This window comes from Tauraco erythrolophus, chromosome 3 (genome assembly GCF_009769465.1).
Source record: "Tauraco erythrolophus isolate bTauEry1 chromosome 3, bTauEry1.pri, whole genome shotgun sequence".
Lineage (NCBI taxonomy): Eukaryota > Metazoa > Chordata > Aves > Musophagiformes > Musophagidae > Tauraco > Tauraco erythrolophus.
In genome coordinates, this window is record NC_141467.1 from 56,829,591 (window position 1) to 56,854,561 (window position 24,971).

Sequence of the window (24,971 nt, forward strand, 5' to 3'; positions counted from 1 at the left end):
TGCCTCTAAATTCTAGTTCCAATGCCCTCAAAAACTTTCTCCACCCACTGGTACTAGGCTTTCTGCCCATTTCTGTTGGGTAATAAATTGAAGACCCTGCTGAATTTTTTTGATTTTTCATAAGGTACTGAAGGAATATTTGGCTTTGCTGGTGTTGTTACCATCAGTTTAGTCTTTCCTGACTAGTAAGAAAAAGAGAGTAAATGAACTTGATGTGAGGAGGCAGAGAAAGAGAGACCTTTTTGATGCAATATAAACATTTTGGACATGTTTTGTATTTAATTTCTAATTTTTAAAAAAAAAAATTCAAATGGATCAGTGGGGTTTGGAATTTTATAGATGTGAATAAAAGCTTTTATCTGTATTTACCATAAAAATAAAGAAGAATAACATAAAAATGATTAAGTAATAACAAGGTAAATATTCAAAAGCTGACAGTGTGTCTCCAATCCAGCTGTAGGCCTGGATGGAGAGTTGTCATCACAGAGACCAGCAATGCGTTCCGTTAAAAACTAAAACAGGCTCTCAAGCATGCAGCATAGTATTTCTACTTACATTTAACCACCAAAACCTTGGTATAATCTCATAACTCAAACATGAATTATTAACAAAATACTTTTAAGAGCTCTGTATTTCATGCAATACCTATAACTCAACATGTAAAGGAGATGGGAGAAGAGATGAGACAAGATGAAACAGGACATATCAGGAAAAACAAATCTTAATGTCCCAGAGAAGGAGAGAAGAAAGGTACCTCACCAAATTATCCTTGCAATTATTTTTGAAATTAAGGTGATGATGAACAAATCAACATACTGGCAAGTATTTTTGACCTCGGAATTAATTTAACACAACAAAGGAGACAAATACAGTATTTTGAAAGGACTGGTATCCCTGTAAAATGCAATAAAGTAGCAAACCCTATTTTTTAAAACACATGTTCTTTTTGCTGCTATTTCCTTTTCTTTCATATTCTGACTAGTTCAGATTTTGTGAAAATAAAGAAAAACATTAATTAACACATTGGAAATAGGAAGTAAAAGTGAATACTAAGAAGAATGTAATTGAGTAGCTTACTTTATCTAAACTATTCTAAGCTGAGAAAAGTATACGATGGGCATAAAAGTAAAGAACACAAGATGAAAAGTGAATATTTTAATTATTTTAAACACAGCTACAACTGCAAAAATCTTAATCTGGGAATGTATCCTCAAAGAAGAAACATTTTAATATTATAATTTTCATCTAAATCCAAAGAAAAATATACATGAAAAATTAGGCAATTATCCATTTTCTTAGGAAAAAGGTTTAAATCTTAAAATAATACAGAAAATAACTTAGAAAATCGTACTCACATCTGATTTCTCTAAAGATTTTGTGGTTATTACCACTGTGTATTTTATAGTTCTGTTTCAGATAGGTCTGATTCCTCAGTTACATCTATATAGACTCTGGCTCCCATCTTGGAGCACTTGGCGAAATGGAGAAAAAGATTTTCAAGTTAGCAGAAGTGATGTCCTGTCTTTTATTTCCCAGAGGTATCCACAAATCAAAGCTAAAGAAAACAGGGAAGAGAAAGTACTCAACAGCCCTAAGCATTAATGAAAAATTAAAAGTGCCAAAGCAAATGAACAATGTTATAATTTTACTAGGATTACTTCTTTATTCACAGAAATAAAGAAGTCTACTACAGAAAAATAGCAATTTATTTAATGAAATACTTGCACATGGACAAGAAGGCACTACTTATTTCAAACTTTTGATAAAATTGGTGTCCTTTTTAGACCTAAAAAGAGCCAAGTAATTGTTTCACTTCTCCCACAAAGAAACTCTCATAATACTCACTTCCGAATCCTTCAGGTTTTTCTTTCTAATCTATAGTAATTGTCCATATGTTTTCCCTTCCTGCTTTCACCTTTTCTCATATTCTGCTAGCTCATCTTGGAGATAATTAAATAGCATCTGAATATTTTGCTATATTCATCATTTGTGCTTAAACATCACACTATAAATTTTTCTTTTGAAAGAAAAAAAAATTCATAGAAGTAATCAAGAATCTGCTATAGTGGTTTTTTTTAATCTTTACTCACAGGTTTAATCTTTAATTTTATAATAGATAAAATAGTGTTGTCTTGCAAATAATGATACCGTTTTAAAAAAACCAAAGAGCTATATGATGGAGCTTATCATGAATGTTTAGACCACTCAAAAACACTCTGCCTACCAATCCATATTCAATGAGTCTATTGAGGTACATAACTCCAACAATTTTAAAAAAACAGTTTGCATTTTTAAAACAACTTTCTAGAGAATGGACTGGTTCATGCCCACATGTAAAGTATCTGCTCAGATAATGATATTCTTAAATACAGAACGAGCCCATGACAAGTGTCATATTGGGTAACCACCATTTTGTTATTCATTGGGACTGGATGCGGAAGCTTCACACCATTTGTGTAATACTTTGTTTCTCTCTCTGTCTATACTTAGTATGGTTTCTTTGACCTGTACACATGAAATATATAAAGTTAAGTAATTTTCAGTGGTTTCCACTTTGTACTAACATTCTGTTCTCTCAGAGTCTATATTTCTGTAACTTTTAGACAGAAGCATATTAAAAAAAAAATGTATTTTTAACTGATTTTCTGCAAGGTAACCTAAACTAGAGCCTTGCAGGTAATATAACAGTTGGCTGCATAATAAAGACTGTATCACAATGTGCACACAAAAAAGGAAACTCAAGAGAAAATTTAAGTCTACTTTTTCTAATTTTAAGGCTTTGTTGTTTAAAGTCAATGTTATTTTAACACTAAAATATTTTTTTTTTAATTTTAAAACAAGTCAAACAGTCTGAGAAAGGGAAAAATCTGTCATGTAAAGATTATGCTGACCACTCAGGAGCCATTTTCGCTGTCAAGCTAGGAACAGTTGGAACCAATAATAAGCTGTTGTCCTTCTTATTGATTAGCTCATACTTGACAGAACAGATATATTTAGGAGTTTTGGAATTTAGTTCTAAATTCTGGAGGTCACAAGATCTTCCTCACAGTCTCTTTTGAGACTCTCTGCAGAACAACAATTCCCTTTGCAGAAAATTAAAGCATCTAAGGCCTCATCTGAATCAGTGCCTACAAAACCCTCTCTAAAGAGGGGCTAAGGGATCCATCGGAATTTACGTAGAGTTCCTTTTCACTGAAACACCCTTCCAGCCTTCCTAATCTGAAGTACATTCCCTTAACTTGCTTCCTGCCCTTACTTCTTTCTCACTGGAGGTAGGCACACCATATGGAAATTGATGCATATAAACGGGGCTTCAATACAAGCAAGGACACTTCTGACACAAATCTTAAATTCACAGGATCTGCTCATCATGCTTCTAATATAACTAGCACCAAACTCCACTGAGATTAAAAAAAAACATGTTCATTTCTAACTTCAGATATGAAGACATGTTTTTATGTCTTCCAAGAGTTCGAAAACAATTTTTCAAAAATCATAGGTATAAGATGGTTTCTTGATGGGATATCTGTGGCATATAATTTTCCCTTGGTTAGCAGGTTAGGCTAAATTTTGCAGTAGAATTCAGTTTCGTAGTCAATTTTATTGCAGAAGAAAGTATTTATTTCAGATTACTGTTATTTTGATAACATTGTGTTAATGTTACTATTTCATTCTAGTAGCTAATATTTAGTCTTTTTATTGCATTAGTGGTAAGAAATAACAAGTCAAGGAGGTGTTATTCTAGATGCTAGGAAGTACCTGTAAAAGGACAACAGTGAAGACTGAAAGCAGAAGTAAGGACTCCTTCATCTCAAGCTTCTCCACCAGATCAGGCTAGAATTAGCCTGATGAGATGGAAAAAAATGTAAATAATAGCCAAGAGTAAAAGTAAAAAGTTAATCCTTTATCCTCAGTTTTCTTATCAAGTCAAGCATGTATCAGCACTCTTACAAAAAGAAGAAAAATCAGTTCAAACAGATAAGTATATTTGATATTGCATATATGCATAACACAAAATATAACAGGAAATGGCTAGAGCAGACTTTCTTAAGATAGATTGATGAAATGCCATGTGATATATAAGATTACTGGAAACATTAATAGAAGAAGGTAGATTAGCCTGAAAGAGTTTTTTTTCCTGAATATTGTCACCATTAATCTTCACTAATGAGAAACAGTAAGCAATAAAAAAACACCAGCCACCTCGAACTCTTCTTTGCCTTTGCCCCTCAAGCACAGAGAGGAGGCTGAATGATCTGACAACCAGAAAACATAAGCATGCTGCCAGTTTTCAGCAAGTCACCTGATGGAGCAATTCCCATGTTCTCTACCTTCTGTGTTGAGAAAATGACAAAAAGGAATACTAGCCATTTGGATGCATAATTTGGAACTCAGAGAGGGATTTTTTTACTTTTTTTGACTTTACAGTTCTTTGTATCAGATGAGATCTCTAAAAGCACATTTTCAAGAAAAATGCAAAGATTTCATTACTATCTATTTTAGAAGACTGAAGTTGGAGAATTTGCAAGAATTCTCTCTTTGAAAGAGAGATGGACTTCTTAGCTATACAGAAACAATGACTTGCTAGAATGAACTTTCAGTGTCACTTTGTGTTGACATTATCCCTGTCTTCTCTGAGTCTAAATATAACATGTCACTGATATGAAACTACTGACTACTGGCTAAAGAGCTGTGGAAAAGGAGAAGAGATTTTCAGTCACAGAAAGATGCCTTCCGTTCTTGAAGTTCAGTAAGTTCCACTGTGCATTGGGTCCCTCTGAATCATTCTGTTTGAATCAAGAGTTAGAAAAAAACATATCCAGTCCCATATATTCAGCTAAAAAATGTACATAGAATTTTTTTTTTTTTCCCCAGCGAAGAATTTCTTGGAATAATCTCTCAAAGATTTTTCAACATACAGTGCGTAAGTGAATGAGATCATAGAAAGGGAGCTGTAGTAGGACACAAGGATCACTTTTTCACTATTTAGTCATCCTGTACAATTCAACAATCCGAGCTGCTTTCTCTTTGACATTGCACAGCAGGTTCACCTTTATCCTTGAAGAGTAAGCCTGCTGTGCAATCAGCATATACACCCCTCCAAGGCTTGTGTGGCCTAGAAGGCAGCCTGCATTATTGGTTGGGTAGAGCCCTTCGAGACTATTTTCAGGACTCATCAGTCACAGTAAGTGTAGGTCCACACTTAAACCAGAAAAAACACAGAGTGTGTGGAATCCTCCATTAATTAAGGATGTAACTGAGCATGAATATTATCAGATTTCTGAAAGCAATTCTGATGCCCAAAATTCAATTTGGTAGGCAGACAATTTATCATGAATAACTTCTACATATGCATTAAAACTACAAGCAGTGACCAGACAAAAATACTCTCGAATTATTGATGAAAAGTTCATTATATTTCCTAGAAATAATGCTGTAAAATACTAAAACAATCTTTAGCAATAGTAATAAAGTAGAATTACTAAACTACTTTAGTAAAAGTAATACACTATCCTTTAAAATTCCTGTAATAGGTAGGTCTTACCACAAATCAGCAAAATATTTTTCTGTATTTTCCATCTGTATTTGCTTCGTGTTTCATAATTCATTCAATTCTTTAAGTTCAGTTTTTGAATTTTCCATAGTGTGAGAGTTTTCAATAATTTGACTGGAAACAAATTAAACTTTTTCCTGGAAATTAAAAAAAAATATATATAGCATGTAAATTAGGCAGGGCTAGATTTCCAAATACTGTATTTTAAATATATAATTATGGGCAACGATTCATGAAGTTGTATACCCAAAGGAAGAGAACTTCTTTCGGAGGAGACTGTTGAAGCACTTAGTGCAACTGGAAGACTTGCGTTTCTGTTAAGACCGTAGCTTTGCACATCTAGTTATAGTTCTCCAACTTGTTGCACAATTCCTCTGCTATATATCCACAAATTCTATTATGGCACTTGTATTTTTGCAGTTGCCTGTGTTGTATATGCATGTATGCATATTTGTAGGCCACCATCTTCATAAAATACATATCCTCTTCTATTTTTGCTTTCATATATAAAAGTTTTACAAATAAGGACTGGCTTGCGCAGCAAAAACTTTATTAACAATAGTGAAAATAACAATTTTGGCATAAGATCTAAGTCTGGACCTATTTATTCCAGTGTATGCAGAGTCAGCATCTTAACTGGCAGCTTTTATTGCTAGTCCATCAAAGTACTTAAAAAATGTAATGCTGTTTTAGGCGGATACCTAAAAAACTTGAATTTCAGGAAAAATCAGTATTTTTAGTTGTCATTCTCCAGGGAGAATATGGCTTACTCGTTATGTCTGAAAACTGGCATTTTTCATTTAGTTGCCTAGAGAGTTGTCCTCTTTTAGATGTCAAATTTATCATAAGATACTTGTCCTGTACTCCAGACAGTGGAGGATTAACTCCTGAACTCCTACCTTCATTCCTCAGTTACAAGTACACAACTCAAAGAGATACTGACATTAAGCTGCTGAAAACCTTTATATTAAAAAGTGTATTCACTGAAGTTCCCACTCTACAGAAGAGAGATTAAATTGCAGTGTCTTTTTCATACCACAAGTGACTGACAGCCACAGGACCCAAAAAATGTAAAGATTCATGACACAAGCAAACTCCACTTTCAAGAACAACAGTATCCAGCAAATAAATCTGCAGCTTCCCCACAATGAATGAGGTAAACACAAAGCACTTTAGCAGTTCAATAGTAATAAACAGGTCTTCTATTTGGGTGAAATTTCTAAAGCGATCCTGCTGCATTAGATTCTGTAACCCATACTAAGAAGCTGTAAGCAGCTATGTAAAAGAGTTAAATTAAGAGGGAGGAAAATGTCATTTGTTTGTCCTTATATATACACATATAATCTAAATGCACACATGTATAAATACCAAATTTCAAGACCTTACAATTCAGTAGGCAAAGATTACATCACAGTATTTAAATAAAGATCAGTATTTTAAAAATTTCTTTTTTAGATACTGTCCCATTTTTCTGAAGCGGTAGTCTGATGCATAGTCTACTATCTTTTGCCTTATGAAAGAAGTGCTTCTTAGAGGTATACCTAAAAGGCAGCTGTAAAAAAATGAGGAATTAAGGCTTTTGTAACAGATGATAGAAGAGATATGAAGGTGTGTAAGGTACCACAAGGACACAACATTTTTAAGGTCTCTTAACTTTGCAGAAGTGGAATATGTATCTGTGTAGGATTAGACTGACATCTCAGGTTTCTTGCAGAAACATAGAACCATTAGAAAGAAAATTAAGATATGGTAATTAATGCAAATTCCTATGTAACTGAACTGCCTATAAAAGTCTCAGATTTCTGAGGAAAAATCATACTAGTTTTAGGCTCAGTACCAGGAGAACTTGGAGAAATATGATAGCCCATGATATACAGTATGTCTGTATGATCTGTCCTGGCCTTAAACTTTACAAATAATGAAATCTAAGATCATTAAGATATCAGGGCCAGATATGCTTTTTGCCAGAAGCCATGACATATTTTTTGCCAAAACATACAAACACGTATGAGCTGTGTTAGAACAAAATTGCCAATGAAGATTTCTGTCTGTCTGACTTCCTGCACTTTTTTCAGGACTTTTTAACCAAGGTAGATAAAACCTGAACATGTTGGCTTCCAAGCATATGGAATACTAGCCACTGAGTCAGTACAATCTGGTACGTATTATAGAAGATGGAAAATTTGCAATCAGGTTTTGGAATAAACAAAAAAAAAAAAGATGAGATATTCTACATTCTGCAGTCCAAATATCAGCAAACTGAATATCTGCTCCTTATGTCTTTCCGTAGTGGATAACAGTCCATTATCCTGCCTAAGCTGAACGAGTCCCTCAGCATCTGGTCATTCAGCTGTTCAATACATCACCAATATTCTTCGTTCTTCTTAGCTGCTGAACAAGACTGCTGATGTATTACAGGGTAGAATTCATATCCTTTTATCTAGGTATAGCTTTTAGATCTTTAAACATCATCAGACCAAAGTAAGTCACTTTGAACTCAATGGCGAGATGCAGAAGCCTCCAGGACAGGATTCATCTTGTCCTAAAATAGGTAAACTATGAAGCATTGGGTGAATTGTTTGACGAGTTGGAAGCTGGAGACTCTATTAAAGCTTTAAATAAGTCAATGTCTTAATCATGGCAGAGTTTTCAAGTCTCTGAATATAACTTTAAATAACTTTTCCTTAAAAACAACATAACATGATTAACAGAATCATGTAGTGTGATCCTGCAGAGCTAGAAACATGAGCTATTGTTAAAAATAAGACAGCCCTTTTATAAAGTCCTCTTTTTACAAAACTTCAATTGTTACAATCAAGGAAGTGTATAAGGCTCTAAGAACACAACATTTCAGGTATCCAAGTACTGTTACCAGTTCAGAGCTCTACAGAGGTCATAAGATAGGCTTTGTACACTGTTTTACTCCACTTACCGAGAACGCTCCTCTAATAGTCCTCCAGAAGACCAACTCAAACATTGCTCAAGTAACTAATGGATATAGTTATTTACAGTTGCTAGGAAAGACAGCATTAAAAATAGCAACAAAAAAAGTATAAGAAATAAATGCACTGAAAACAATTGTAGAATTACGGATTATCTGTATACTGACTCATCAGTCATTTCCACGTGTTCTAAGACCTATTGGTAAACCTGTAATTCGATAGAGCACATTCTTTAACAGAAAGGGATGGATAAACTCCATCATACCTGACAAATTCAGAAACCTGTGTGAATCAATAAATTTCTCAATGCTTAATTTAAGACTCTGACGTACATAGGAAGTCTCAGAGTTTTTCAGTAGAAATTATAAGATTTCATGAAAGCTACTCTGAACAACATGAAATCTTTTTTTTAATCTATATGACTTATCTTTGATGCTGTAATATCTAACTCAAGTTTCTATGATATGCAAGTGAAAGAATAATAAAAATGAACAGAATCTTAGAAAGAAAACACTTGTTTCTTCTAACGCTTATAACTGTGTTTATATAAAGCATAGTGTCCAGTAATGAAATTCAATAATTCCCTTTGGTGGATTATACAGTTTAGTAACTGATATAGCAGATATAAGCCATCATTTACAAAAAGATGCCATCTGCTGAGCAAACACGCAATCAGCAGGCACTTCCTATTACACTAGAGTCTTTTTCGTCCTTTATTGATTTTCTCCACTGCATTTCTAAAGCCCCTCAAGCAATCTGAGCCAGCGTAGCAAATGAAGAAAGCAAAGGACTTCTCAATGACCCTAATATCAATTCTGCTTCGTACTTTACGCTGTCTCAAGGCTATGGATCTCATAGGTTAGTTCAAGCAAGAGACAGAAAATAGTACATACACTGTACTTTCCAAGGCAACTGTGTAGAAATGACAGCCTAGCCTTTGAGATTAAATATATTTCAAAAAAGTCATACAAGCATTAAATTATTCACCTGTATATCATTTAATTGTTGTTGTAAAATACTTTTTTTTGTTCCAGTTTTTGTTCAGTTTGCTTCTGCTGTTTATGTAGCTCTTGTACTCTCTGATCCAAACAGGAGAGCTTCTGCAGAGAAAATGCATAAACAAACATGTTAGTATACAAAAGTCATTGTCCTACATTCTATAGAAATCAGAAAATATATTAGTCATTAAAGACTTAAACAGTTACCATTCTTAAGCCTATATTTCTTCTCCTTTCCACACCTATTTTTCCATCATGTAGGTTTATATATTCTATGTTTCGAATGAAAAAAAAGCACATTTAAAATACAAAATATTTCTGCTACTTAATGTAGTCTGTATCATCTTAGAGCAAAAAATCACTGCCTACTATGCTCCCCATGCTTCTTTACTTTCTTTCTGCCAAGGAAGTTACAAATAAAGTTCTGAAATCAATATCTTTGCAATAGCTTCCATGGAATTTGTATACAGGGCAAAATAAATGTTTATTACTTATTGTCACTAACTCGTGAAAAATAGAGCTAAGAACAACTAAGAAGAGGAGGAAAAAGAAAGAAAATAAAATATTGGGATATCTCATTTTAATCTCTTTGATTAATCCATTCTATTATTAATTAGCACCTCAAGAAAAACAGTCGTCTATTGTATTTATTCCATTTGCACCATTAGTGTGAGTACCAAATATTATTAATTATTATTATACATGTAATAAGGAAAATTTTGCATTACTAAATATGCTTATATAAATTATATAATAGTTATACTATTCAAAGTTTTACATTCCATTTAGACTGCAGAAGAATGAATATTAAAATAGGAATTAATATTTCCATTCTGAAACAATAATTTAAATCTTTAATCAATGAGAAAGTTCTTTCTTGAAATTACCAGTATCGTTTGCATATCATTCACATACAAATCTGCTTGTGCAAACTCTGTTTCCAAGCTTTCAAAACAGAAGAAATACACAGCTACAGACCATGATATATACCTTACACCACACCTCTCTAGGTTTCCAGGAAACTAATGATGTGATCTTTGTCACATTGTTTCTACTTAGTTTTAGCTGGGGAAGGGCTAACAACATTAGTCACTGCCATTAATGCGTTGTTTTGAAAATACTATTAGCTATTAGAGGAAACTTTTTTTTTAATTTTTCAACTTGACTTATTAAACCTGCATCAAAAATAAACTATAACATAATCCATTATCTGAACTCAAACTATGCAACATCCTCCGTCTCTTCTCCAAAAATGGTGAAGTATCGCTACATGCAGACTATGTCAAGAACCCTTCAAATAGAATAACACTAAAAAACTGGAGAAGGCAATCTCCCATGACAAGCTATTTACTAGTATTTGGATGACAGAACTACAAACCTACAGACTGATTCTGCAACAAAAAAAAAAACTTCCTCTTGCTGAGGCAGCAGAAATTCTTGTATCTGGACTTCGAGTAAAAATAAAAAAAAACCTAAACTGAATAGGCTCAAAAGATGTTGATCTTACTTGATTGTGAGAATGTTCTATAACAAGTATGCGGCTTGTTGAAAACTCCTTGCTTTAATTCTGGACATAAACCATCAATAGCTAGTTTTTTTTCCTATTGATTTGGAAACAAAAATTAAGGAATTTTGCTTTTTCTTTTTTGGCAGTAAGGTCCAGTGAAAATGTCCCCCTCTTTCAGACACTTAACAAATAATTACTTCTTTCGCACTGATTACTGTATTTCAATTCTGGTCCCTAAGACAATTACTTCCTTTGCTAAGAAAAAAAAAAAAAAAACCAAAAAAAACCCAGCAAAACAACAAAACAGCAAAACAACAAAACAACAAAATGAAGATTCAAATACCTTCCCTAGATTGTAAAACTGTTCTTGAAAATTGTTACACTGAACAATACAAGCCCACCTTTTCATACAGTGCAGGACAGCTCACATTTGGAATGACTTGTTTGCAAGGATTTGCACATATTTCATGGTGGAATACAGAACAAAGGCTTTAAGTAGTATACAAAGACTAATTTAAGCATTATGATAGAAGGATAGTCCCCAATATCAGTGTTGCTGATTTGTACAATCACCAGTGTGAAAGTCAAACTCTGTTTCACTCATGAGAGAAGAATTAAAACAATTGATTTTTTTTTCCCATGTTTCCAGTCATTTTCAGAGTCATTTCCCAAAAGAAGAAAAGGACTAAGCATCTGCTCAAGAAAAAGACATACAAAAAGGATAAAGCAAAGGTATGGAAATGCTCTTAATTAAAAAATAAATAAATAAATCTGTGAATAAATTACATTCCAAACAGTTCTGCAAAAGAAAGACTGTATGATTTTGTCTGAGGGTTTTGCTTCAAAATAATGTACAGACATTACATGTTGCACTAAACTATGGTTCAGATTTTCAATATTTTCACGCCATTTCAGAACAATCTGTTTCTACAGATATTTGTTGAGGTGACAGGGGGACATACTGGTATTAGCATCGCTTAAAGAAATGATTGCCTACCTAGCTAAAGTCTCATGTTTGCAGGACTACTAGTCAACTGATTCACGTACTATCAGGTATTTTTCAAAAGCATCCATCATTGTAATATCTTGGTTTCAAACAGTAATTTATTTAGATAACATTGTCCACTTTGCTCTCTGTTCATATGTTATGACAATTGTAGCACTCCATATAAGCAAAGCTTTCAAAGATCTAAAAGATCATCAGATCTAAAAGAGGAAAGTTTAGTAATGAAAGAAATGTTTCTCAGTCATACAAGTTTAGCTAGTACTCCTGTTACTCTTCTGAGAAGGTTTGAACAATAGGTTATTTCTCTTCAAATTTTCCAAAGGTTTTAACCTCAGGGAAGGTTAAAAGTACTCACTAGTACACTCTATAAATACGGGGAATAGGCTACTAGGCCATCGCTGGACAACTAGAGGAAACAGGGTCTTTGGCCATGCTTTCAAGATGATAGAGGGGCCAACCAAAACCTGTCATACTAAAACAGCAGGAATGCTCTACCAGAATAAGAAGAAATGCTTGGAAGAGAAGAGTGTACTTAAGCCAGCTCAAGTTGGTTGAGGAACTGTTGTTAATACAAAAATCTTCTGTTTCTTTTTCTTATCATACAAAACAGATCTTTCATGAGAGGAAGAATTTTCATCAGTGTCATCCATAAAGCAGGGAAGCGAAGAAAGTCCCCAGCATGCCATGGTTGGGGACTTAAACACCGGTTGCTCTCTTCAGCTTATTTAGTAAGCAAAGAAGTACTAAGGAAACAAGCAAGTATTAAACAATCTTCCCTTTTGTAAGAAAACAGACCACAGAAGTTAAAAGAGACAGATTTTTCTAATACGGAAAGCAAGAAAGGTCAAAAATAAGGCTGGAATTAACTTGTGCTTTGTTATGTTGTATCACAGCACAAATGCACAGCTGCAAAATCCAGCTCCTCTGAGCTATGGATTTCTGTTTCCTCTTAATTTTTTCTAATAGCGACAAGAAAATATGTTAGTGAGCGGTCCAGAATGTATTATTTTTACCTCATGGTTGTCTTTAAATAGATCTTTATTTCATTTAATTTTTGTTTCTAAATCAGCTACTTGTCTCTCAATCTCTTCTATGCTTTTCATATCTTCTTCTTTTTCCTGAGTTTCTCTTTTCCTTTTTCCTCTAGATCATCATATGTTGCTTTAAACTTGGCCTGTTTATGAAAATACATATAGAATTTCAAAAGTAGAAGTAGAACATAAAAAATCCAAACATGAAAGTAGAACAGGAAAAAAAAAAAAGAAACAAGAAAGAAGTAGAATATGAAATATTCTGCGAGAAGTAGAACATGAAAAATCCATTTATGCTTTTAAGTAAACACCATAAATAGACCAAAAATTAACAAATACATTATAAAGGGATTTAAAATGTCTTCAAAATGAAAGCAAAGTTGGTCATTAAATCAGCATATGTCAGATACCTTTCAATAGGAAAAGCTGAGTAGTCAGCAGAACTGGCAAACACAAATACAGTAAAGGAATCAAGAAGAAATATTAGGAAGTGTAAAAATTACATTGAAGTAGACAATGAATTTATAGTACTATTCAAGCAAATAGTAGAAAAGAATCCCATAAAAGATGAATTAAAACTCTAAATATTAATGTCAAGAGCAAATATCTTTTATGATGCGAAACATAATCACCATAGGCATGTTACTAGATTTTTTTTTTAAAAGGAGGAAGAAAAGAGAAGGAAAACACTGCAGAACAAAAAGGAACAGAATACTTTCAAAATAAATGAACACTCTTCAAGGTTGAGAAATACAAGATCCAGCATACATCCACTCCAAACTTCTCCCCTCCTCCCAAAGAAATCAAAAAAGAGAAAGGTAAATATGTACCAGCAGCTCTGTTCTTCAGAATGGGCAGGTCTTACATACACTAACAATGTCTAATATCCCAAATTCACCATCACTTGAGCTCAAATAATTATTTATTTGTGTAGCAAAGAGTGAACACAACATCTGATATTGAGAGAGAGATACACACACATATGTCTATATGAGATATATACACACATATGCCTATATACATTTGAAGTGGAATGCAGCTGACAACACTTTGAATTCCTTTCAGCTGTAGAAGCAGAGTGAAATAAGTCAAATTATGGGAAAGAGGGCAAGAAATAACCATACATGCGACTTACTCTTTTCAAAGCATTATGCTAGGTGTCAAATAACTCTTTTTTCTAGTTTTAAATCATAGTCTACGAACATAGTTATCCTTATCAGGACTGTTTCAAGTAGGAAATGCAGCATAATTTCTGAATTCCTATAGAACGGCACAATATCAGGTAAAATTACAGATAATGTTCCAGGTGACAACATGGATTGTAGGTGGAATGGACAAGCTTCCCAGAAAGTCACTAATGTTTCTGGATCTCTGTTGCTTTATACTCAGGTGGCATTAGGAGATTCCCTTTGGCTATCTCAGAACAGAGCCTCACCTAAACTGCTATGCACTTTGACAGTCACTAGTTAATGATAGCTTTTGCACTTTCAACTTCCTTTGACATCATCATTGAATTTTGTCCTATTAGTAAGAAAAAAACCTCTTGACAGCAAGGATATGAAGGCTGTCTGACCCAGAAAAATGAGGCTTTAGATGAAAAACTGAAAAAATAGTTTTATTGAAACAGAACTTTAAATAAAACCACCTTAAAAGAAGTACAAGATGCATCTCAAGAACCTCTTTATCCTGAAAAACATGAACTACAATGAAAACAAGTAGTTCTGAGCATGAAATTTACTTCCCATTAGGAAAATGTTCTTTTGTTTTATTTCATTTGCAATGGTTACATTTAGCATCAATTAATAATACACTGATTTACAGATTATTCTAATTATTTAGTTACATAAAGAATAAGATTGTTATTTGTTAGTATTAATTTTAAATCACCTAGGAATAACAAAATCTTTGTATGGTTGAGAATATTTAATGTGTTAACTTTACTTTTTAGCCTGCCATTACCTGTGACTACTTAGTAACCAATTTATTTTGTCTTCCAGAGACTACTGCTATTTGCTATTTTTCAAGTATTTTAAAATAAGCAATTAAAATCATAAGTTTAAAAATATTTTTTAATATAATGTTGCTTTCTCAATAATTATCAGATGCAAAGACCATCATTTTCAATTCTTCTACTCTAAAAAATGAAATTAATTAAAAACTATACCTTGTAAGAGATTTCTTCTGCAGTTTTGGATTTTTTTAAAGTCCTCATACTCTTTTTTTTTTTTACTGTGGGACAATTCAGCATTAGAGAGATCTTAATTTAGTCTTTCTATTTGCTATTCAATCTTACACATGCTTTTGCAGATGGTTTCAACTTTGAACGGACAGGCCCTCATTTTCTTGAACTGTTAAAATAAACCAGCCAATCTTACATTTCGTTTTATGAAGTGTACTACTCAAAACTAAACTCCATTATTGAATAAGTAAAGTTAAAACATTTTAAAACCAAAAGCAGTGTTTTATCACCCTGCTATTTGATGCCGAATACACCAGGCTCTTCCTCAAAACTTTAGAGTTTCCTTATTCATGAGTATAAGCCCTGAGAGTTCATTGATATCAAACAACTATGCATATCCATTTTTTGTTTTCCTATATTTCTGTACTATTAGCCTGTATCAAAGAATCACAGAATGGCTTAGGTTGGAAGGAAGGAACTTCTGAAGGTCACCTGGTCCAACCACCCTGCTCAAGCAAGGCCACCTAGAGACAGCTACCCAGGACCATGTCCAGACAGCTTTTGAATATCTCCAAGGATGGAGAATCCACAACCTGCACCAGCAACCTGTACCAGTGCTCAGTCACCCTCACAGTGAAAAAGTGTTCATACAGAACCTCCCGTGTTTTATTTTTTGTCCATTGCCTCTGGTCCTGTCACTAGGCACCACTGAAAAGAACCTGGTTCCATCCTCTTTGCACCTTCCCTTCAGGTATTTATATACATTATAAATACCAGGGGAACCAGGGTCTTAGCGCAAAAGCTAGCAGGGCTCATTGACAGGGCTTTAAACTAGATTTGAAGGGGGAGGGGGGTAAGAATGATAAAGATATGCTGGAAGTACCTGTAAAACAGAAGGAGGGAATTCCAGCCGCTCCAGCCAAGAAGTCAGGTTCATCTGGGGCCCAACTTAAATGCCTTTATGCCAATGCGCGCAGCATGGGGAATAAGCAAGAGGAGTTAGAAGTGTGTGCGCGCCTGTTGGGATATGATCTTATTGGCATCACGGAGACGTGGTGGGATGACACCTATGACTGGAGTGTCAGAATAGAAGCGTACAGGCTCTTTAGGAAGGATAGGCAAGGAAAAAGAGGAGGAGGAGTTGCCCTCTATGTCAAGGACCAGCTAGAGTGCATGGAGCTGCACCTGGGGACGGATGAGGTCCCGACTGAGAGTTTATGGGTTAGGATTAAAGGCAGGGCAGGGACAGGGGACGTAGTAGTAGTAGAAGGCGAGGCAGCTCCTATCTGTCTGTAGAGGGCCTCATCCACCCAGTCCTCCTGGTCAGGTGGTCTGTAGCAGACCCCTACTACTACTTTCCAAATACAATATAAAACTATCAATTTTGAATGAGAAGAAAGTGGCAAGAACAGCCCTTTTATCTGAAAAGGTTAAAATTTGTCACAGAGTCTCAGCTCATCTATCTTACAATAAATAGCCATGTCTGGAGTACTTCATCCCAGTGCAGTGGTACAAGTTGGTCATACAGCTGATGAATTCAAATTGATAAGTATTTTGCTATTTGCAGAATTCTTAGGTCACATAAACCAATTTTAGTTTATTTACATACAAGCATACTTTCAGTAGAAGTGAACTGTTTAACAGAAGTGAACTTGAAAGTGTCGGATTACACAGCAAAACTCAAACACAAATCAAATACAAATCAAATACAAAAAACTTACAGGTAAACATTGATACTGCTTTGACTGACAGAATATAACCTTTGTATTATTAGAACTTAACATTCTTCGATTGAATGTTTCTTTGTAGAAGAACAGGATCACTGAAAAATGAACTGTTACTACCACTGAGTATCTGCTGAATTAGAATGATAAATCTAAATGGTATTGTGAGAATCTTCATAGGATATACAACGTTGTTTCTAATACTTAATCTGCAAACCCACAAGACAGCACCAACCACACCTTTACTGAGCTGAATTAGTGGCCAGAAAATTTATTTCAAAGATCAGCTTCTTTAAGACAGAGTGTCATTTGCTTAGTTAAAGGAAGGAAAACTTAATTTACCTTACAATATCCAAAGATTTCTAACTGCATAGGGAGCAAATTTCACTGATTATTTCATACATGCACCCACAAACGCACTCTGCACATTCCACTTTCAGTGCATGTGAACTGCTGATTCCTAAATATACAGTCTTACAGTCAGCAGTTTCTTCTATATAGTCCTTAAAAACCCTGTAAAACTGCAAACCCACAGTAACTTAATTTCCCTTCCCAAAATTCAGGTAACAGAGAAGCACAAAGTGAGAGAAGAGAAAATGTTGCCTATATGCATTTCAATGACCTATACCTAACACATACCACATATGCAGTACGTATTAGATTTGTCCTTTCTCTATTAAGAGATTGTCCATAGCTAGGCTCAATTTACTGTGATTCCCAGGCAGTTGACCAATCTGACGGAGACAGGATCTCGGTCCCAATAGAACTGAAGCTGCAATATGATCTTTCCAAAATGCAAAGTATGACCTAGAGGCTTCAGCAATGCCACACACCTGTAAGATCCTGTGTTTAAAGCCATCCCTCACTGGTTCACATAAATTCACATACAAACATTTTTCAAAGATATTGCAGAAGCTGTAATAGCCCTACTAAAAACCTGAGCTTTGCATGAAACAGGAGGGACTATCATGGTTTAACGCCAGGTTTTCAGAGCAGCTCAGGGTGATTTGATTATTTAGAAACTGTAGGGCTGCAGTTGCTTTACAGGGTAGGAAATGGAGGTTGTCTCTGCACCAGCCGGGAATCGAACCCAGGTCACAAGAATGGGAATCTTGCATGATACCACTACACCACTGGTGCTTCCCTACAGTCTCTGAATAATTAAATCACTCTGGCCTGCCCCGGGGTGCAAACTGCTGCATAGTCAGTTATTGATTTAGATAATCCTTAAATACAAAGGATTCCTAGCCTTTTTTTTCAGCTGTTGAGACAAAAGTATCTTGCATAGAATGGAAAGATCTTGTTCCTTGTGAATTAAAAGACCAGAGATTATGACAATCTGCTCTAAGCACGTTAGGAAAAATATAGCTGGGAGTAGACATGTGAATGACCTAAATTTTCCCTAGATGATAATGTTCAAAGATGATAACAAGAAAGAGCAATAGAGATTTTTTTGCTAAAGGGAGGCACTATGAAAGCAGACGTACTCTCGTACTTCCAAGTCTAAGACCATTTAGCTAGGAGCCAGCTCATTAGACAATAATAATAGCTCTATTCTTTAGACTTTCACAGGTCTGTCTCTATGACATACACTGATTATACTTTTCTGCACACCAGTGAGATTAGCAATGAGATAGGTATAGATCAACAATACCAATGTGAGTAGTAACCAGGGCTGTGATGTAACCATGACTTACGACAGTTATAATTGCAATTGGATTACCAGTTACAGACTGATGAAGGAGGTCAAGAAACTAATGTAAGGAAGAATCAATAAGAAATTTGTGAAGGTACAGTACGTGATGCCTTGAGACCAAAACCCAAAAACTTAGATGAGATCAGAATTACATACTCCACCCAACAAAGAGAGTTTCAAGGATATTCTCATCAACAGATGAAACTTCAGTTGAAAATTTTTCCCTGAAAAAATAATTTCCATACACTTTTAGTAATGGTTTCTACTTAGTTCTTACAGAGTTTCTGAATCCTACAGTCTCTGATAACACTGATCCAAACTATTCAGATCACATCCACATCACCGTCAAAACAGAAGGTTTTTCTACAGATGATTGTCGTGTGACCTGATTTCTGAAACAGGTCTCATTAACCATTCCATTTTGCAAATTCCACATGTATTACATGACTTACAAATCACATACCTCACGACACATGCAGTTCTCTCTAATTAAGCACTTTTAATATGTACATATGCCCCATACATCCTCATATGAACAATACTTACAGTAGACTATGCAGGAAAAGAATTATTTACCAGAAAAAAATTACCTAAAGAAAGTAACACATATTCTAAAATACTGGCAAAAAGTCACTAGGCAATTAAATACTCACTTTGCCTAGGAAAGTTTTGAAACAGTCAACACCAGAAACAGTAAAAAATTAATCTCATTGTTTCTTAAAATGGGTATAAGTCTAGCTAATCTTTTTGGGAAGATGATGACTAAATGGCTTCACAAATTCCTTCCAAAATGCCTACGACTATAAAAAGACTTACATTTCAAAATACCAAAACCAAGAGAGCAATTCTTCTGAACAGTGCAGAGTAAGCAGATCTGTGCTGAAGCTGGAAAGAAATTAAAGAAATTAAAGGAACCTAACAATGACTGTTCCACTCTGATTTCCTATACCAATCATGTGGAGCAAAATTGTTTTGATTCCTACAGGGCTACCCATGACTTGAGAAGTCCAAACACTTTAAGCATGGATGCAAGTGGAACATAAATATTTTAAGTAGATAAAGCAAGTGGCCTACAGCTGGAAGAACTACAGTTCTCTGGTGCACATGTTCCATACTACGCTCAAAGTACAAGTGTTGAAAATTTTATCACAGCTTCTGCAGCTTACTCAGGAACCCTGTCCCCATTTGAGAAGCATACTAAGTTTTTGATTTTTATTTCCCTAAGCTTTCATACATTCAGTAACTGCATGGCATGTGGACCTGAGATTTTCTGCACTAATAGTATTTGTAAGATATACTCAGCCTTCATGGGAAAAGAGTACATATCAGGTCAAATGCACTGTTTTTCCTCAGCTTCTTTTATTCAAGATGCTTAACATACTATGAAAGAAAGGCAACACAGATCAGAGGTGAATGTTCATATGCACAACAAATTCCACAGTATTCCAGTAATTGGAACTTTTTTCCCCACCCAAATACTTGTTTGCATAAGCCCTGTATTTTAGATCCCTGTAAGTTCAATCACAAGTTACCTAGAGATAGGTCTCGGAATACTTTGGGGAAAAAAAGAATTCAAGGTAATTTTCCCAAAGGCAACACTATTTCTGGATATCTCTGCACAGCACTCAGAATCGGTATGTGTAAAGATGTCTTCATCAATGCCATTAATATAATTTGAAGTACACTTCTGATTATAAAAAGCAGACCCATTTTGATGGGCTCATAAAAGATATTGAAAGAATACGATATCCATTTTAGAAAATATACAAGGTAGAAGTGTCTCTCTCTCATATCAAGAAAAAACACAGGAACTTTTAGAAATTGCTACTACTCTGTAAGAAGATGTAAGAATTTTACATTTATTGACAGGAAGATGTCTATACACTGGATCAGGAAAACTCATAAATCAATGTTCTGGTTCACGCAATAAGGTAATTTGAGAAAAAAAACACAGTATAAAGGGGATCAGCTAACACAGTATGGATTTTTTTTTTCTCATTAACAGAAACAGTATTCAAGAAGATTCAGTAGTGAACAAGTCAGAAATGGACTGAACGGTGTCCTCATCATGGTCATGAGAAGTAAGTTTAAGACTGTCTATGAAACAGGATCCTTAGTAACAGAAAACACCTTCACTAGTTTCTTCAGAACAGTGTAATGGAAAAGAAAAACAGATTATTTCAGTGGGCTGAGGATGGGAAGAGACCACCACAAAGTGAAAATAAGGGAGTTGACTAGCAACCAAACCCCTTGAAATCTAGTAAGAAAATTAATATTATACCAACATCAAAAGCTTTGACCTTTCTGACCATTTAGTCCATGCTGATAAATACATATTAACAAAGAAATCAATTACTAAAAACCAGTAAGGGCAAACTAGTGAGAAGTAATGAGGAAGAGGATGGTGAGAAAAAAAACAGCCAACAAATAGATGCGCCTCAAGTTCAATGTAAGTGTAGAGAGCTACAGTCTTGACACCAGCAAGATACTGGTAACAAAACTGTCTCAGACAGGTGGGGATGCTGAGATGTTAATGACCAGTCCAATCTTTGAGGATAATTGTGAGCAGCAGTGAAGTTCAAAATAAGTATGGAATCCCCTGGACAGGTTTATTGGGTCTGGCTCACATGGAATTAACTTTCTTTATAGCAGACCACAGCTGTATTTTGGATTAGTGGTTAAAAGAGTGTTGGTAGCACACCAGTGTTTTGCCTATTGCTGAACAGTGTTTGCATTTTCTCTTTTTTCCACTGTGCTCTCCCAGCATAATTGCTGGGGGTGGACACAAGAAGTTGGGAAGGGACACAGCCAGGACAGCTAATCCGAATTGGCCAGAGGGATACTCCATACCGTTTAACGTCATATTCAGCAATAAAACTAGGGTAGGCAAAGAAAGGGGTGAGAGTTTTTTGACTTCCAAGGTAGTCATTGCTCAGAGACTGGCTGGGCATTGATCTGCTTGTGGGAGGTGGCAAATGATTACTTTTGCATCCCTTGGGTGTTGCAGTTCCACACCTCACACACCCCCCTCCATTAAACTGTCTTCACCTCAACCCATGAGTTTTCTAGATTTTACTCTTCCTATTCTCTCCCTCACCACGCTGGGGAGATGGGGGAGTGGGGTCGGAGATAATGGTATATTTGATCAGTGTGCTAGACTGAATTTTTAGCTTTTTAGCAGTCAATTGTTAGATCTTGATAACGGCTGCAGACTTCAACAGAAGGTATCACATATTCTATCATCTGTTATGAGTTTGCACGACTCCAACGTAGCCTAAATAAGCTCCAAAAGTTGCACAGGATATAGATGGGGCAACTGATGGTTTACCAGCTATACAGAGAACAAAAAAGAACTAGGAGAATTTGGACAAAATGAGGAACCTCTTCTTTGAAAGTCTTAACAGTCATTCATCCAGATACAGATGGTACCTGTCACCCTTTGCAACAATCTTGGTGAAGACGTTGAAGGTGTGGGAATCCCACATGACAGAACTCTATTGAAAGTGATCCCAACAAATTCAAAATGCATGCATTATTGCCTTGTACAATCAGATATCTTGAAAAAACATGGAATTAGTGTACTGAAGTTTGAGAGATAAGAACTACTCCTTTTACCCAAGGAATCTGCAATAAAAGCTAGAGTCACCATCTGAACTATTATCTGCATTTGAAAGTCTGAAACAGAGTACTATTTTTATAGCTGCTATATTCTGAACCAAAGAGGAAAATTTCCTCACTTTGTCCAGACCGGGAACTGGTTGTAGCTTTCAAGTTTCTCTTTGCTAAATCAAATTCTCACAACAAGAGCTGAGAGAAGGGAGTGTACCAAACACATGTAAAAATCTTTGCATTGTATCCAGGATCCAACTGTTTATGATAAGGCTTTTCTAGGTATGACTGAAGAAGTCAGTTTGAAAGAGAGAAGAGAAAATTCACAATGTCCAGCTACACTTACAAAGACGCTATTCTTGTTAAATTATATGAGACAATGAAAGAGACAGGTTGTTCATCTTTTTCTTGTTGAAACACTACCTCCTTCTCTGAAGACAGGTAGTTGCAGGTGAAACATTATCTCTGCTAAACAAAACTGAAATTCTTAAGAAAACACTCTGAAAGCAAAGATCATACGGGAATAAGTAAAGGAATGTCACATTTCATCTGTTAATTTTTTGCATTATGAGATGATGCCCACCAAATAGTTGAGTCTCCAAAATAAGACTGCATACCTCATGGTATAAACTATACATTTACAGATCAGCTGAAGCAGTCAGTTAAGCTTCCATAAGGACAGAAGAAAAATCATATCTAAAAATCTGTTCCCCTGGCTTCAGAAAAGTCATGCAGAAGACATTCTTATTTAGCTAGTAAAGCAGCCTTAACTGCATTGAGGGAGTATATCTTCTTTTCAAAAGCATTAAGACATTTGAGATTCTCCTCTAAGTTATTACTGTAAGAACATTTTCTCTTCATATTTAACCTAACAGCCACCATAGAAGACAGGTTTGGGGGAGTTTAATGAAATTGGTACTTCATAGTGGGAACATAATACTTACGATCAAATCTCCATATCATAGGGTTGTTGGGTAATCGATCTAAAATAAGAATTGTTTTAAAGAAAGGTAAAAGAAAGAAATAAAAATTGGTTAGGCAAGCCAACACATATCCTCAGTTGACCACTGTATTAGAAATCCTACCAAAACATAACTAAGAAATAAATACTTTAAAGAAAAGTACTAACAGTTGGACACAAACTTAGAAGTTCAGTCAATAAAGATGAATTGAGGCAGCTGAGCTTTGGTTTTTACCCACCTTGTACAGGAAATGAGGCTGTTTAGACTGCATGTGACCCTAGAAGCTCAGGTGAGCATGAGTCATGAGTATTCCTTGCATATACTGCATGTTCTAAATAGAAAAGATACACAATTAAGCTTTCTAGTAAGAACATTAGAAGACAATTCTCTGTCTTCTTGCAGTCTAGCAGGAGGTGGACAGTCACTCACTTTTTAGGACTGTTGAAGTAACACGTCAGGACTCTGTTAGTATACAATTGATCAAAACAAGCACTTCAATTCTTTGACCAACATGAGTCAAAAAGTCACATTGTGATGGAATATAGCAATTCCATACAATTCTGCAATTCTTCCCTAATACAAAAGATCATATATAAATCACAATGAACTCAGAAAGGAAAATGAAAAATAAAGCGTAATTATATTGAGAAAGTTTGTGAAAGGCTAGAAAAGTCTCAGAGTATCAGACTAATGATCTGACATGCAAAATATTTCCAATACAAGGCAAGAGATTAGTGGCAGATCAAAGAATTTAAAGGTTTCTGAGCAGAACCGAACATGTTGCCTCTCTCATAGCACTTAATGGCAACCCCCACAAGAGAACTATAGTTTGTTATAGCATTTGTTTGAAATACTCCTTACTCAGTCAAGAACTCCAAAAAGAAGATAAAGGGGATTTTCAAATAAAAAGTCCTTCAAACAGCACTCTTCCTTTGTGCTTGCACTCAGTAACACATAAGAGGAATGCATGCAACTTCTAATTTTTAGGAGGGACTAGCAATTGCTTTCTCCCTTAAGGACTAATACGTCTCATGCTAGGTCAGTGGTTTTGAAAGTAGAAACAAGGGAGTGTAGGGGTTCTATAAGATAGCATTCCAGGAAAATCCCTTTAAGAGTTAACTTCAATTATCATAAGTAAGCAATGAACAGAAATCTGGGACTGTATCAGGCTGACTAAGAATCCCGTTTTCCCACTAAAGCAAGATTTGAAAGGTAATTCTTCTGAATTAGTATTTTTCTTTAAAAAAACCCACAACACTTCAAATTGAATTCTATATTCAATCTCCACTCATTGTTTCCTGGGACTAGACTAAACAGCACTCTGAAAAGATGTTTCCCCTTCAAAGGAAGTCTTCAGATCATCCTTTGAAGACATAAATAGACAAAGCTCCTGGAATCCTTCATTACTAGGAACTTGCCATAACCACTCCCTGGGTCTTGAATCTCAACTTTCCTATGCATTTCTTGAACTCCTGAGTATGTGGAAGGACAACAATCAGGACACACAACAATACTAATTATATAAGCAATAGATAATGTTCAAAGGATTTCTCTTGTGAACTTGTCCGGTCTTTCTAGGACCTCTAAAACTAAAGTTTTAGTGTACAAGATGGTTTCAAGTAATTATGCTTCCCAAATCTGTTTTCCAAGAACTCCTCTCTCTCTCGATGCTCTGCATTTGCCAGCATGTGTTCTTACAAATCTGAGTTTCCTCTTTCATCTTATCACTTTATACTTCCAACATGGGCAATTGTCTTACATGT

At 35.1% G+C, this 24,971-nt stretch overlaps 1 non-coding gene across 1 annotated transcript; it reads right to left on the reverse strand.

Annotated features, from left to right (window-relative positions):
* Nucleotides 1-18,010: 18,010 nt before the first annotated feature.
* TRNAG-CCC (transfer RNA glycine (anticodon CCC)) lies at nt 18,011-18,081 on the reverse strand. Its single transcript has one exon. It is a non-coding gene; the product is annotated as a tRNA-Gly (tRNA).
* Nucleotides 18,082-24,971: the final 6,890 nt, after the last annotated feature.